The sequence below is a fragment of the Microtus oregoni genome, unplaced genomic scaffold (assembly GCF_018167655.1).
Source record: "Microtus oregoni isolate MIOR12 unplaced genomic scaffold, Mior012 000010F_ref0000083, whole genome shotgun sequence".
Taxonomy (NCBI): Eukaryota; Metazoa; Chordata; class Mammalia; order Rodentia; family Cricetidae; genus Microtus; species Microtus oregoni.
The window spans coordinates 9,748,767-9,763,381 of record NW_024543069.1 but is presented as its reverse complement, the minus strand read 5'-3'; the positions used below and the strand labels follow the sequence as shown (position 1 = coordinate 9,763,381).

The window sequence follows — 14,615 nt, the reverse complement described above, 5'->3', positions numbered from 1 at the left end:
TTGGAAGGAGCCAGAGTATCTGAAGTTAAAAGTGATTAATAAATAATACTGCTATGAGTAAGCAAACAGGAATAGTAATGTGATTACTAAAAATAGAATATGAAAACTGTATGGTCTAATAACATAGGTGTACATTATAATGTAAACCACATATCCAATTTATAAACTTTAGAAGTAAAATGTAACTACAAAATTTATAATTTTTTAGAAGTCACATTTTTCAAAAAAAAGGCAAAATTAACTTTAGTAACATGTTTTATTGTGCAATGTAAAATTATTATTTTATTGATGATCATTATTAAAATATTAATTAAACTTTTGAATTTTGGATTTATACAGTTATACATATTTGATAGTTACATTTTAGGTTCAAGTAATCATTTCCTTAATTTTAATAACTGTGTCTGGAAAGAGTCATTTTGGATAAGACATTATACACAATTATTCAAGAAAAACAGAAATAACTTTTGTCTTATAGCTTCTAGAAGTACTAACCTATATTTTGGTATACAGAGAATTTAAGAAGGGTATGAATTATAGCACTTTGTATTTTTCTTACCTTTTATTATGTTGTCTCTGGGGTCACACAAGTAGATACATATGTACTTGAGTACACCATGGAGGGTAAAGGACATTTGCAGAAGTTGCTTCTTTTATTCTACTATGTTAGCCTCAGGGTTCAAATTCAGGTCATTAGTGACGACAGCAGGCACAGTGACCTATTGAATCACCTCTGCAGACCTGACTCTCTTTATATAAATTAAAACAATTCATTCTTTTGTATTTCTCAGCAACAAAATTTTAAACTTTAGAGAAAGTAAAAACTCAGTCTGTAAACTCTAGTGACTCAGTATGAACGACTTCATATTAAAATAGTAGTGAGCTTCAATCTCTGTTCCCTTCACATTCTGACCCTGTTGCTATGGAATTAATACATCTTTCCCATTCAGAGCTATTTCGTATGCAAAATACACTGAACACTTGCATAGGGAATAATGAATAAATGACCTTTCTGGAACAAGTCAGTCAGGCAGCTTACCATTTTTTCACAGGTCTGACAGTTTATATGTGCTTGATCCTCCGACTTATAAAGCAGGAAAAAACATTAGAACATTATCAGAAAAATGACAACAATGTGTCTACACACAGCACATGCTCATTGTGTTACTGTTTAATGTCATTGACTTGATGCTTCTGTCAGTTAAACTGGAGATGCATTTCCTGAAACAATTTTCCTGATATATATATATATATATATATATATATATATATTTACTTATATACAACATTGTGCTGTAACAAGAGAAAGATAAGCCAGAGACACCGGAGAGAGATTTTTTGATGTTGTTATCAAGCGTTTCCTTATTAGCTTTTCCATTTGCAACAGATGCATAGATATGTTTCTTTCTTTTAGTTGAAAATAAGGTTTTCACTGAGTATACTCTTAATATGGTTTACCCTACCCCTCTCCTCCTTAGTTCTCCCCATATCCCCACCGATTCAACTCCATGTCTTCCCTATCTCACTAGACAACAGAGACCATTTAAAAAATAAAACTAAAACAAAGCAAACAGACACAGAGGAAGAAAAAAAGAAGATAAATAGAAAGGCACAAGACACACACATCACCTGTATAAATATAAAATCAGAAGTGATAATAGATGAGCATAAGACAAGCAATTTTTTTAAAAAGTCCCCAAAACTCGATAAAACAAAATACCTTCAAAAATACCATTTTGTGTTGTCCTGACAATCTATTGATAAGTCTTGGAACTCTACTAAGTATAGTTTGTATATCCAGGGAAATTCCCTTGGGCAAAGTAATTTTTCCTTTGTGAGTGGTTGTCAATTTGAGATAGCGTCTGGGTTAGAGATGGAGGCTCTTGTGCACCTCCCCTCTCCATGCTAAACCACATCTGACTTGGACCTGCATAGGCTCTTTTCATGCTTCCACAGTCTCTGTAAGTTTCCATATGTTACAGTCCCATTGTATCTGGAAGGCACCGTTTCCTTTTCCATCTTCCTTCTCCCATGGTTCTTAAAATACTTTCACCACTTCTTTTGCATAGCTCTCTGAGTCCTGAAGGGAGGGCTTTGATGAAGACATCCCATTTAAAATTGAGTGTTACAAGGACTCTCATTTTCTGCACATTATCCAACTGTAGGTTTCTGTGTTAATTCCTTTCCACTGTAGGAGCAAAATTCTCTCACAATGGTCGAGTGAGCCATTGACCTATGGGTACAGCAGAATGCCATTAGGAGTCATTTTATTGCTGTGTTCTTTTAGTCCCAGGTCCTTTCTTTTTCTCTTTATTTTATTTTTTTTTATTGATCTTTGTTGAGCTCTACAAAATTTGCTGCTCCCCGCCCTGCCTCTCCCCTTCGTTTCAACCCTCTCAGGTTCTTGACTACCTGAGCACGAGCAGGCATGAGCTTGAGATCTCATGGAGTGGGCTTTAAATGTAAGCAGATAGTGGTTTTTTACCCCCACACCTTATTATGCCACTGTTGCAACAGTATAACAAGTAAAGAGATCAATATTGTACATCTAAAGGTTCATAGTGGTTTGGTGTTTAGCCTCTGGTAAATAGAGAGTACTTTGTAGCTCCATAACACTAGTCCACTTCACAAGGTCCACTTATTGATGTCTGTCTGTCCATCCACCCTTGTATTAAGGCATGGGACAGACCTAGGCTCTCTGCATATATGTGACAGCTGTGTAGTTTGTTCTTCTTTTGCGAACTACTAGCAGTACCAGGGACTGTCTTTGACTCTTTTGCTGTCTTTTGGGACCCTATTCTTTTTATGAGGTTGCCTTGCCTAGCCTTAATACAAGGCATAGTACTTAGTGTTATTACAACTTGGAATGCCATGTTTTGTTGATATCCATGGAAGGCCTGTCCTTTTCTGTATAAGGAGGAGTGGATGGGGGAGGCAAAAGGGGTGGTCAAAGGGACAGACTGGGAAAAGAAGAGAAAAGGGAAACTGAGACTGGGGTATAAAATAAATAAATCAATAAGTAATGCAGAGTAAGATGATGCTTATTCATTATAATTTCATTCTCTTGGGATTTCTGTCTGTTTCCCATACCACATTCATTCTCCTTGTGTTAGGCCATTGCACATTACCGCTTGTAGTCTAGTCTGATGATCTACCTAGAGAACTCTTTGGTAAGATGTTAAGCTGATCTGATACCCATTAAAGTATAAGCAGTGCATATTGTTACAAACTTTGAATCCATCATTTGTAAGGTAGAGACAGTAATTTTTTTTTTTTTTTGAGTTTGAGGCTACCTGGTCTACATAGCCCATTCCAGGTCCATCAGGACTCCATAATGAGACCCTATATCAAATAAGAACAATAAACAAAATAAATATAAAAACAAAATAAAATCTATGTACAGTGGTTAAATGTAAGCTCAGAATCAATTTATGTTTTTGTTATACTGGCAGGACCAGTATAACACAGTTTTATAAAATTTATATCAAGATTTTTAAAATTAAATATTTATGCATTTCATTAAAAGAGAACTAATAGTAATAGACAAGTGGTGATGGTGCAGAGATGTATTTGAAATTTTGAGTGAAGTTAATGAGAGTGATTTTTTTTACTTATTTTCCCACATCTACAGGAAATAATTTTCACTATGTTTACCCAGTGTTCAAATGACTAAATTGAGGGCATCTAATCTTGGGTTCAGACTGGAGACGTGGGACTGCTGAGGTCTTGGAAATCCATCCTTTCTAGGCAGAACTTGTAGCTATTCACAGAGTGTGTCTTCATCCATTATAGGTCATAAAGCAAAAAACAGTTACACATACTTTTCAAAAATAGAAACAGATGTCAAAACAACCTACTTTATTTCACAGTTAAAGCATGTTGGTATGCTACAGATATAGTGATAATGTATAATGTTTTCTATGTATTAATTAGTTTCTAAATGACTCTAAATATTTAGGGTCTCTGTTTCTGATGACACAATCTTCATTATTCTCAAGAGCTATTTTAATTTCGACAGATGATTAAATAGAATCAGGTCATTATGGTTTTTTCGTAGTTGTCTTGGGAACAACTTGAGCACTTTGTTTTTCTTTTGCAAATGAAAAATAAAGTATTTTTGAATAATGTACCACTTGGAAGACATCATGCACTGCTGATTGATTATGCATGGGTATGCGAGGTTAGAGAGAGGTGATTGACAGGTATTTCTGCAAAAAGTGGATTTCATTTATTGAAAATCAGCTAGGCTTTTATTAAATTGTTTTGACTACTAGTACAGATTTTCACACTGGTATTTATAAATGTCACACGAATCACAGTACTACTTGAACTTTTAAAGTAGTAGCTGAACTCTATGTGTCTATGCAGGGTATGTTATAATAGAGCTTGTACTTTGAGATTTTGCTCAGAACGTAGTCTGATGACTTTGTAGAGGAGTGCCTGAATATGTATTAATGATGCTTCAGTCTTTTTCGAATACCAATGAAATTATACCTTTATATTTCATATAATAAATGAGAATTCCATAGGTTAGGCCTTCAGGAATGAAAAAAATCTATCAGTTTTCCTACATCTGAATATATATATATATATATATATATATATATATATATATATATTCCATAGTTATCACTTTAATTGACAATATGGTTCTAATACCTGATTTAGGCCTGACCTGACAGATTTGTTCTCTGATTTCTGCTAAGGTATGATCTGTAAATTTTATAGAGTACTGAGAGATCCTGTATATTCCTACTGCTGAAAATCTTGAGTAACTTAACAACCTGTGCTTCAGTAAATGAAAATTTAAAACTACTTGTTTCCCAAAGATTTGTCTTAGTTCATTCTTTACTTCCTGTCCGTATTATCCTGCTAACCAGTCTATCTGCCCTGTAAATTCTAACAGGAGTAAACCTTTCAGTCTTCCCTTCTTTAAATTTAAACTTACAAATATCTGTGTGATTTTTTTCACTTAGATCTCAAAACACAATTATGATCTCATCATCCTGGCGTTCTCCCAACTTTCTCCCAGTTCTCTTCAAACCAGTAAACCGCACAGCCTGGCCTCTGCTGTTTGGTCAAATCTAGGAATTACCACTTCTCTCTTCTGAAGCTTCCACACCTTTCCCATCAACAGATTTTTTTTAAAAAAAATTCTCTAAAGTATATGTCACTTGTATTTTTAATATCCTCTACCTAGAAATCTGTACTTTTCCAGAGTAATGCAATAGTTCATTTACTGGCCTGTCTGTTTCCCATTCTGCTTTCTAATGAGCAATTATCCACGTAGCTGTCAGTCTGACCTTTCAAAATCTGTGGAATCTTTCTGACCAAAAGCCTCCCTTGACTTCTTGATGCACTCAGAGTGCAGCTCAAGCTCCCTATAATAGTATGGTCACTCCTTTCTTTCCTAGACTTCTTGCTTATTGTGGAATTCACTGAAATCAAACTTAGACATTCTAAGATCTTTAAAAACCGAAACTTTTTTCAACCTGTGTATATTTGCATCTACATTTTTCCTTATTTATAATTCTATTAACGCTGACATTTTAATTGCTTTCATTTGGGTTTAAGACATAAGTTCTTCTAAAAAAGAATTACTCTTTGCCTGACAATCAAGATAAAGAATATTGTGTGTGCTCTATTGCCTCACCTGTATTCTATGCGGTTTTATATAAACTATTAATCAATACCTGAATTTATCTTACTGCATTTTTTCTTCTGAAATGTAAATTGTATTTATTGCTGACTTTTTCAGTCTTCTCTTATCCTCTAACAGAATAACTGAAATGGAAATATGAGAGAAAGATAAGTGAAAGGTGGAAGGCAAGAGAGCTCAAAATGGGTCAGGATACATTTTTCGTACATAGTACTTTCTAGAATTCTTAACACAAGTTCAATGAAATCCATGTATTAATGTTTAGAGGATTCTTATAAAAATTTGTATTTTTTAGTAATTCATAAGTGTTTGCTGTGAAAAGCCCTACTTAGTTTTATTTAACAAAATGAGATCTAAAGTTAATTAAACTTTGAGAATTACTTTCTCATTCTAGCATATATTTAAACCTTTGGATTTTTGAGCCATCTTATATCATTTACAAGAATAAAGTGAAAAGAAAAAATACACAGACTACAACATTCTTTTTTATCTTTAAAACAAAATATCAATAAAGAGCCTATAAGCATTAGCTTTTGAGAAATGGGCAAAAACTTAGAAATGATTATACGAAAGCAAATAAAAATATGCCAAAGAGAAATCTGGTACATAATAAAGTAATGGCTAAAAGTGAAAATGGATAAATTTCAGTTTATAAATAAACGTTTAGAAAATGTGAGAAAAGACTAATACAGTATGAATTTCATTATAATAAAAATATATCATTTGTGAAAAGGTTGATAAAGGTAATGTAAGTCCTTGATATATCCGTGATATAAATAACTATAAGGTGATGCCAAGTGAGACGTCCTATGTTAAGTCAAAGGTAGATCAGGAAGCAAAAATTAAGCATTAGTGTGTGGAATTCATCTTCACCCAATGTGGGATATTCTCCAATTCTGCATTTTCAAAATATAATATTCAGAAATGTCAGAATTTTCCAATATGGCTGTAGTACTTTTTGTCATCAATTTACAATTTAGTTTCAATTAAAATAAAAAACAAACATAAGTTTTAATGTTTTCTATTGATAATGTATGCAAACCCCAAATGAAAAAATAAGTTTATGCTTAGCCTATTTTTGTGTAGGATTGCTGTTACATTTTTAAATTCGATTTCTGCATTGCTAATGTCAGCCAAATCTAGAAAGTCAAAGGCTGCCACTGGGAATGGCATGGCAGTGGGAGATGTAGAGCCTGGCCAAATCATCAGTGTGTGCCAAGCATGCAGGGAAACATGGTAGCCTGGCAGATAGTCTACAATTACTTAACTCCATGATCATTAGCGGTTTGTTCACTGGAAAAACTGTTGACAGTTACATAGGAAACTGGAGCCTGTGATTGAAGTCGAAAGCTCCTGTGATAATTTAAGCAGTAGCTCATTATGGATTGTAACAATTTAAAAAATAGGGTTTCTCAAGCAAACACATTGAAGGAAAGGGGACTTTTAATAAGTTATGTGTTAAGTTCATTTTTTATAACCACCTGCCCAGTCATACAAAAAGTAAGGCAAGAGCATCATGAATTTGAGGCTAATTCGGGCTGCTTAAAAAGTCCAAGTCTCAAAATACAAAACACAAATTCACATTCAGGCACACACACACACACACACACACACACACACACACACACAAGCTACACATATATAACTGCAAAAATGAAAATGTATATCACATTTAATTAGAAGTAGAAATGTAAAATTACGTGCTTAGAGACTAAAATGCTAAATCTATTTCCTATACATCAGTGAAAACCAAATGTTTTATTAATGATACTGATCCAAATGTGAAAAGCACAGTCAATCAGAGTTAATCAGTTCTCTGTGTCTGGTTTCATTAGGCAAACGGAATCAGGTCAAGTCATTCATCTTTAGTTTAATTATTTGATCCGTGATACCAGTCTAATGCCACCTGTGTACATATATAAGGTTCATCAAGAAAATTAAGAACTGCCACTATTTTCATCGTTGCTGATTCTCAAAATAATCATTAACCTTAACTTTATACAGACAGGGAAAATTCCAAAATTTCTGACCTGGTAAACATAGATGAAATTTGAACTTACTCTTCATGAGGTTAGAAAAAAAAAGTCAGAATGAAATATCACTATTTGGCACAAAAAATTAACTGTCTTACATATTTACTTGTATTACAAGATATTTACTTCAATGCATACTAATATATGTGCTTAGGTCTTGCTCTATGCATATATACAGATGGATAGAAAGATGAAGATAGGTAATGGATATAGCTAGCTATATAGATAGATGGTAGATAGATAAATAGATGAGAAGCTTATAGAAGTTTGGCTTTTGTGACAGTGTTACTCTATGGAGCTAAGGTTGTCAGGAACCTGTGATCTCACTACCTCTATCTTCCAAGAAATGGGGTTATAAATCAGGACAGCTCAAAATATTTTTAACTGAGTGCGTTATTTTTTTCTGAGGTATCTTTAAACAGAATTAGAATTAGCATTAATTACTTTAATGAATGACATTTCCCATTCTATTTTATTATTTTGAACATGTAATATTTTTAGTTTAATGCTATAACCAGGACTGCCTTTGGGCTTGTGTTTGAATACCTTCTTGAGCAAGTATTTTTACACATCATGAACTAATCAATTGATCTAAATATAAATTTATTTAATTTAAAAAAGATGAAAAGTGTTCCTTAGAAGATAAATCATCCGCACCTCCATTGTAGGTTCAGATAGATCTCCTCAAACACAGATTGCCTTCAGCATCAAATTTTCTGTCCCCTTTAAAGCTTATTTTATAGATATTTTAACGTGTTTTGTTTAACCATAATGAAGTTAGGAAGACTACATGGCTTAGGAGCAACATAAATTTATTGCTTATAGTCTGGATGTTAGGAGTCCAACGTTGGGGATCCAGGCTGGCCAGGTCTTGGTGAGGCTGTAGACTGTAAACTGATACTCTCCCACATAGTAGGAATGTTATGGCACTCTCTCCACAACTCCCTCATGCCATTAGAATGACGCTATTACCATCAGTGACGATGCCTTCTTGTAGCTGCAATCAGCTCCTTGACTTTCTCCTCGCGGTACTAGATAGAACACTGGAATTTAGGAATTTCAATCTATTAATTTGGGAGGAATCTATCAAAAATCAGTTCATTAAAGCCAGAAAAGAAAAGATTCTATTCGAAGCTTTGGGGCAAATAATTTTGAGTTCATGAAAATTCAACCATAACTGTTAATTTTACTGTATTTCAAGGAAAATTTTGAAAAAATAGCAATGAAACCAGAAAGCTTCCTTACAGCATAGTTTTATTCCACAATAAAAATTTAAGTCCTTGTGCATAGTTATAATAACTGGAATGTGTATCTGCAAATATATTGGTGATAGGCAACAAATAAAGCCTTTTATAATAATTGTATGTATTTATGTATGTGCGGAAACTTTCCCTTACAGTTTAGTGAATGAGGTTGGTGATATATTCTAGATTATTTAGATGTAATGTTAATTTTGATACAGACATTCAGATTCAAATATGTTTCTATTTCATCTTTTCTCAGTTATCTGCAATGATTTCATGATCTATACTTTTGCTTTTACTGAACTAACAGCACGGCATTTTAAGGTTCACAAAGAAACCTTTACTTATTTCATTATAAGAAATACCTTTTTTAAAACCAGAGTGAGCATTTAAAATTTTACCTAGTCTACAAATTCCGTGAAAATATCGCTACTATTGGTATTAATTTACTTGACTTTCTCCTTAAAGCAATTTTTGAAACTGATTTAAAAGACGAATTCGTGTATAAAGTATTTTAAAAAATAGAGCTAATGCGTCATTTAGTGTCTCAATTCTTTTCATATGAACATAGAAAAAGAAAGAAAATAATTAGGGATCCTCATTTAGTTGCAATGAAAAGTTGCATTTTAAAGATTTATATGAAATTGACTTTCTTACATTATACTAATTATATCACTGTTTTGGACAGGGTTTTCTTCTAACAGTAATAATTGTTTAATTTGCTGTTCTTCCTTCATGGGTTTGTTCTTTAGTTATCATGGGTCTGTCACAGCACTACAGCCCCTACACATGTTACATGAGAAACACCAATAAATATTTTATATGCCTATGTTTATTATCGATGTTTAATACTAGATTTTTATATTAAATTTTTATTTCTGAAATTTTCAATTTCTTGCTTGATTGCTACTAAAAAGAGATTGTTGCAAACTTGACATGATCAGCATTAAATTAAGTACTTAGTTGCCTATATGTAGGAACCAAAGACATATAGAGTGTTCATGACCCTACAGAATTTATTTTCTCTACCTCTCTCATGTGGTCATACTTCCTTACATTGTATAAGACCTCCACTAAATTGAAGGTAAGGATGAAATAGATCTACAGCCCTTACGTCAAACTAGGCTTAATTGTCTGGGATACCAATTGGCCAACAGAGGTATCACAAAGACCACAAATATATCTATTATCTGAGACAATGAAGGGCACAGGAATCTGAACTATGTCTGAGAACATACTAATCATTTCTTACACAGAATATTATGCTTTATTTCTAGAACATATAAAAACAGGGCAATATTTTTTTATTTAGTCAATCACATGTTAAATAAATATACTTTAATAAAAGATTTTATGCTTATTTATAGTCAGAAACTGGAAACAAAACATGAAAGGCAAAACATGAAACCTGATTTTTGACAATGAAACCAAAGTTGTACAATAGAAAAAGTAAAGCATCTGCAACAAATGGTGCCGGCATACCTGAATGTTGACATGTAGAAGAATGCAAATAGATCTATATCTATCACCATGCATAACATTCAAGTCCTTAACTTTTTATTTTAAAAAAAAAAACAGATTTTCTTTCTTTTTTTTTTTTTTAGTTCAATTTGGACACCATCATCTGACTATAGAACTTCTTGAAGGATATACAAAGATACTCAAAAATATTAGCTGGGGTTCAAGAGAATGGCAAAACATAGATATACAAGATTGAAAGTGCTTACCCTATATGTGTAGCATCTGAAAACTCTGGAAATGAATGATCTGGAAAGACATTTTCAGCAGGAACACAACCAATGATTTCATGGACATGGATAGCAAGGATGAATTCTATTTACAATGACTTGGTTCCTAATTTTCTGTTGTAACAACTTATCCTAAATTTGGTGAATTGCAATACTGACAATTTATATTTCCATTTCAGCTATTAGATGTTTGAAATGGGTTTAAACCACAGGGCATGAATTGCAGTGACTTCCAGACCTCACTGTCTCTGGAGCCCTGGTACTAAATTTCTCCCGGGTTTCTTTCAACCCTTGGAGGTAACCATGATTACTTGAGTGACAGCTTTGTCAATCACCTCATCTTCTGTCACCAAGTTTCCTATTTTATATTTTGTAAAGTAAAATATCGCTTTATTTTCTTTCCTAAAAGTGGAAACATTAAATGAGGTCATACAATGTCAATTTGTATCTGGCTAATTTGAATTGCATGTTTTATTTAAATGATGTTTTAATATAAAAATTATTTATTTTTTTAAATATTTATTTATTTATTTATTTATTATGTATACAATGTTCTGTCTGTATGCCTGCAGGCCAGAAGAGGGTGCCAGACCTCATCACAGATGGTTGTGAGCCACCATGTGGTTGCTGGGGATTGAACCCAGGACCTTTGGAAGAGCAGGCAATGCTCTTAACCACTGAGCCATCTTTCCAGCCCATAAAAATTATTTTTTAAAAAATTGGATGAGTCCACTATAGTGCGCTGTGATGATCCAGTAAATTATTCTCATCCCAAATGTCAAATCATATGTGAATACTCATTGTTATGTAATACATTCAAGTTTCCAGGGACTAGCAAGCAAATATCTTTATGAATTTACCATTAATCTACTGTGAATTGCATAATTCTCATTAAAGCTACTATGTGAATTTTTTACGTTTGTTTAGTCAGGTTGAATTTAGACAGCTAAGGCATATACACACATGCACACACACAGTTGTCTGATATCAGGAATGGTGTTATCCAATGGTGGAGTCACTAGATAAAATAGACAATTAAACAAATTAAATATGGCTTGTCAGAATTATAAGGTGCTGTACATGTAAAGTAAATCATAATTGGAAATCTTAGTAGCATAAAAATAGTATAAAATATTGTATTTTGATTGATTGTGGTTATAAATGATATTCTAATTATATAATATTGAATAAAAATACTCAGTTTTCCCTTTTATTTCAGCATTGCTACTACAAAATTAAAGGTTCTATCAAGTTCACAATTTATTTCAGTGAGGTCACACTCCTGTAGAATATGTATAGGTTTTAAATCTCTTCATCTAAGAGAGAATGTTTCCTTACAAATAAATAATTTAAATTCCTGAAAGTCATACAGCAAGTTAATTAAGTACTCCATTTTATTATTCTATGGCAGTACCGTGCGCCATTATAATTCATATTCATTCTAATTACTCACTGCTGCTTTTCTCTGTTTCGCAGCAATAACCCAGCATCTCCACCTGTGCAATAATTAACCACCTCGTGCTGCTCCAGCTTCCATGAACTCCTCATTCTAGGCACCCACAGGCATCCCAGTACCTTACTCTCCTAGTTCTGATCAAGATTCTCACCAGGATAATTTGTTGGGTGAGTAGCAATCTTCCAGAACCGACACAATACAGCTATTTTGAGGTGTTTAGCATTGTCTTCTAATGTTCTGAGTGTAGTGAGTAAATAAGGAAAAGAGATTTTAATAGAGAGGCTTTAACAGAAGCTTGTGGGGAAGGAGGAATCTTTCAGGAAAGGGTATTTGAGGTTTCAGACTCCTGTTTTCTTCTGAGAGAAGAATTTGGGAGTGTAACCAAGTGACCAATCTGAGAGGTTTTGAACAGTAAAAGTAAATTCAGGAGGATCAAGAAAAGAAAGTTACTGGGGTTTATGAAGCATACTTGTGTATCAAACACCACACCTGATATTCAAGTGAATGCTGAATGTTCTATTGCATGTGTTTATCATAACTTTCATGTTTGCATGGATGTAGAGAAGAGCTTGTGAGAGAGTATACAGATGGTGAAACTCAGTAGAAGACCTCCAGAGGGAAACAGGAGGTGTTGGGAAGCAGGGGAGTGGACAAGAGGCTACAGGGTTGGAAGAGCATGGGACAGGGAAGAGAGATGGGAAAGAAGGTGGGAGAAGAAAAACAACCAAGTCAAAATATGTTTAAAAATGCCGTGGTGAAACCCAACTCTTTGGAAGCAAATAAAAAGCAAGTAAAAGATTCCAAATGCAGTATGTCCTATACCATCCTTTCATGAAAACAAAAGTTGAAGTGTCAGAAAATGAAATTATTTGTTTAAGGTCACACAAATGATATGTTTCACAGGAAAGAGAAATCATTATTTTTTGAAAGATATCCTTGCAGAGTGTTAAAGCTAGACAAAAGAATACATCTTTAGGAGTGTAAAAATGATTCATGACTTGTGAAAACATTAGAAATTGTTGATGATTATACAATGAACTGATGTGCGATCTGTGTGGAGAGGGAAGAAACAAGCTAGGGATGTGTTTTTAGATGGAACCAGACTTGACAATTGTGCAAACAGTAACATACTCAAGTCTTCTAAGAAATGGCACATTCCTTAGACTCACAAGGGTCAGGGTTATATAAGACAATGTTGTAGCAAACACTGTTTTTCTTAATACGTGTGGATAGTGAGAAGATAATTGTATTTGTGTAGGTAATTATTTCCTATCCCTGACTAAAATACCCATTCATTAAAAAAATAGTTGCCAGTGTACACTACTCTTTCTGTCTCAGAGACTCAGAAACATTACTAACTTGTGCTAAATTTTATCATCACAAATACTCTATGAGATAATTTAAATGTAATTTGCATTATGATAGATGAGAAAATAGAGATTCAAGAATGTGAGCTAACTGCTAAGACACACACAAGTGACAGAGCACGTTACACATAACAATGTTATCACAGAGTCTACTGTGGTAGAGCATAATTATGTGACATAAAATATAACTTCACTGTAACATGAAAATTTGGAACTGTGCCAAGAATGATTGTGTATATGTGTTTCATCATTAAAGACTTCATCTTTCTTCTGTTAGTTTTATAGCTACAATATAACATTTCTGTTTGTATCAGTGACAAGTTGAAAACAATTAATTATAGCTTTGAGGTGCTGGATGATGATAATCTCAGTGGATTAAATTTTGATGATATGGGACAGGTTCTCTAACATGATAGCATGAATAAATTCTTAACTCAATGGCTTCCAGGTAGCATTCATTATTGTGAATTAATGAGTTAATCAGCAATGCAAAATATCTCTTTAGGAAGAAAATTGAAGTAAGACTAACACAACTGTCTTCTCAAGTTTGTCAAAGTGAAAATGCCTAATTCCAAAATATAGAGTGTTACATTGAAATATAATTCTCAGTTTTTTAGTTCTTTGGAAATTTTTAATTGAAACTCACTATTGGAAAATTAAGAAACATAAAAGATGAGGTGGACTTGTGAGTGATAATGATATTTTTAACAGAAAAAAAGAATAGATTACTGAACCACAAAAGAAAGTAATTTTACATATTTCTAGGGAAGAAAGACATAGAGAGAATGTAGATACAATGAGATGAGCATTGGATTAATTTTGTACTACCTAATTTAATTTGCCAGCTTGATGTAACCTGTGGTCCCATTGAGATCACCTTTGTTGTCCCTGGTTTCAATTCCCAGGTCTTCAATGGAAAAATATAATTTCTGATCCTTTAACGTCTGAGAATTGTTCTCATATTAGTCCCTTTGGCACTGTTGTTCAATTTGAAGAAGAAACAATAGGGAAAATAGCTTGATATCTTGAAGCCACAACTGACCATCTGCCACCATAAAGGAAATACACTAATTTAATATAATAAAAATTAATTATACTGATATGTTTC

At 33.2% G+C, this 14,615-nt stretch overlaps 1 long non-coding RNA gene across 1 annotated transcript in view; it reads left to right on the top strand.

Annotated features, from left to right (window-relative positions):
* The window catches only part of LOC121452940, a 164,844-nt gene extending 152,555 nt beyond the window's left edge, over nucleotides 1–12,289 (top strand). The window contains exon 3 of the long non-coding RNA XR_005974936.1: nucleotides 12,161–12,289. This is a non-coding gene — a long non-coding RNA (uncharacterized LOC121452940). The remainder of the gene's footprint in view (nucleotides 1–12,160) is intronic.
* Nucleotides 12,290–14,615: the final 2,326 nt, after the last annotated feature.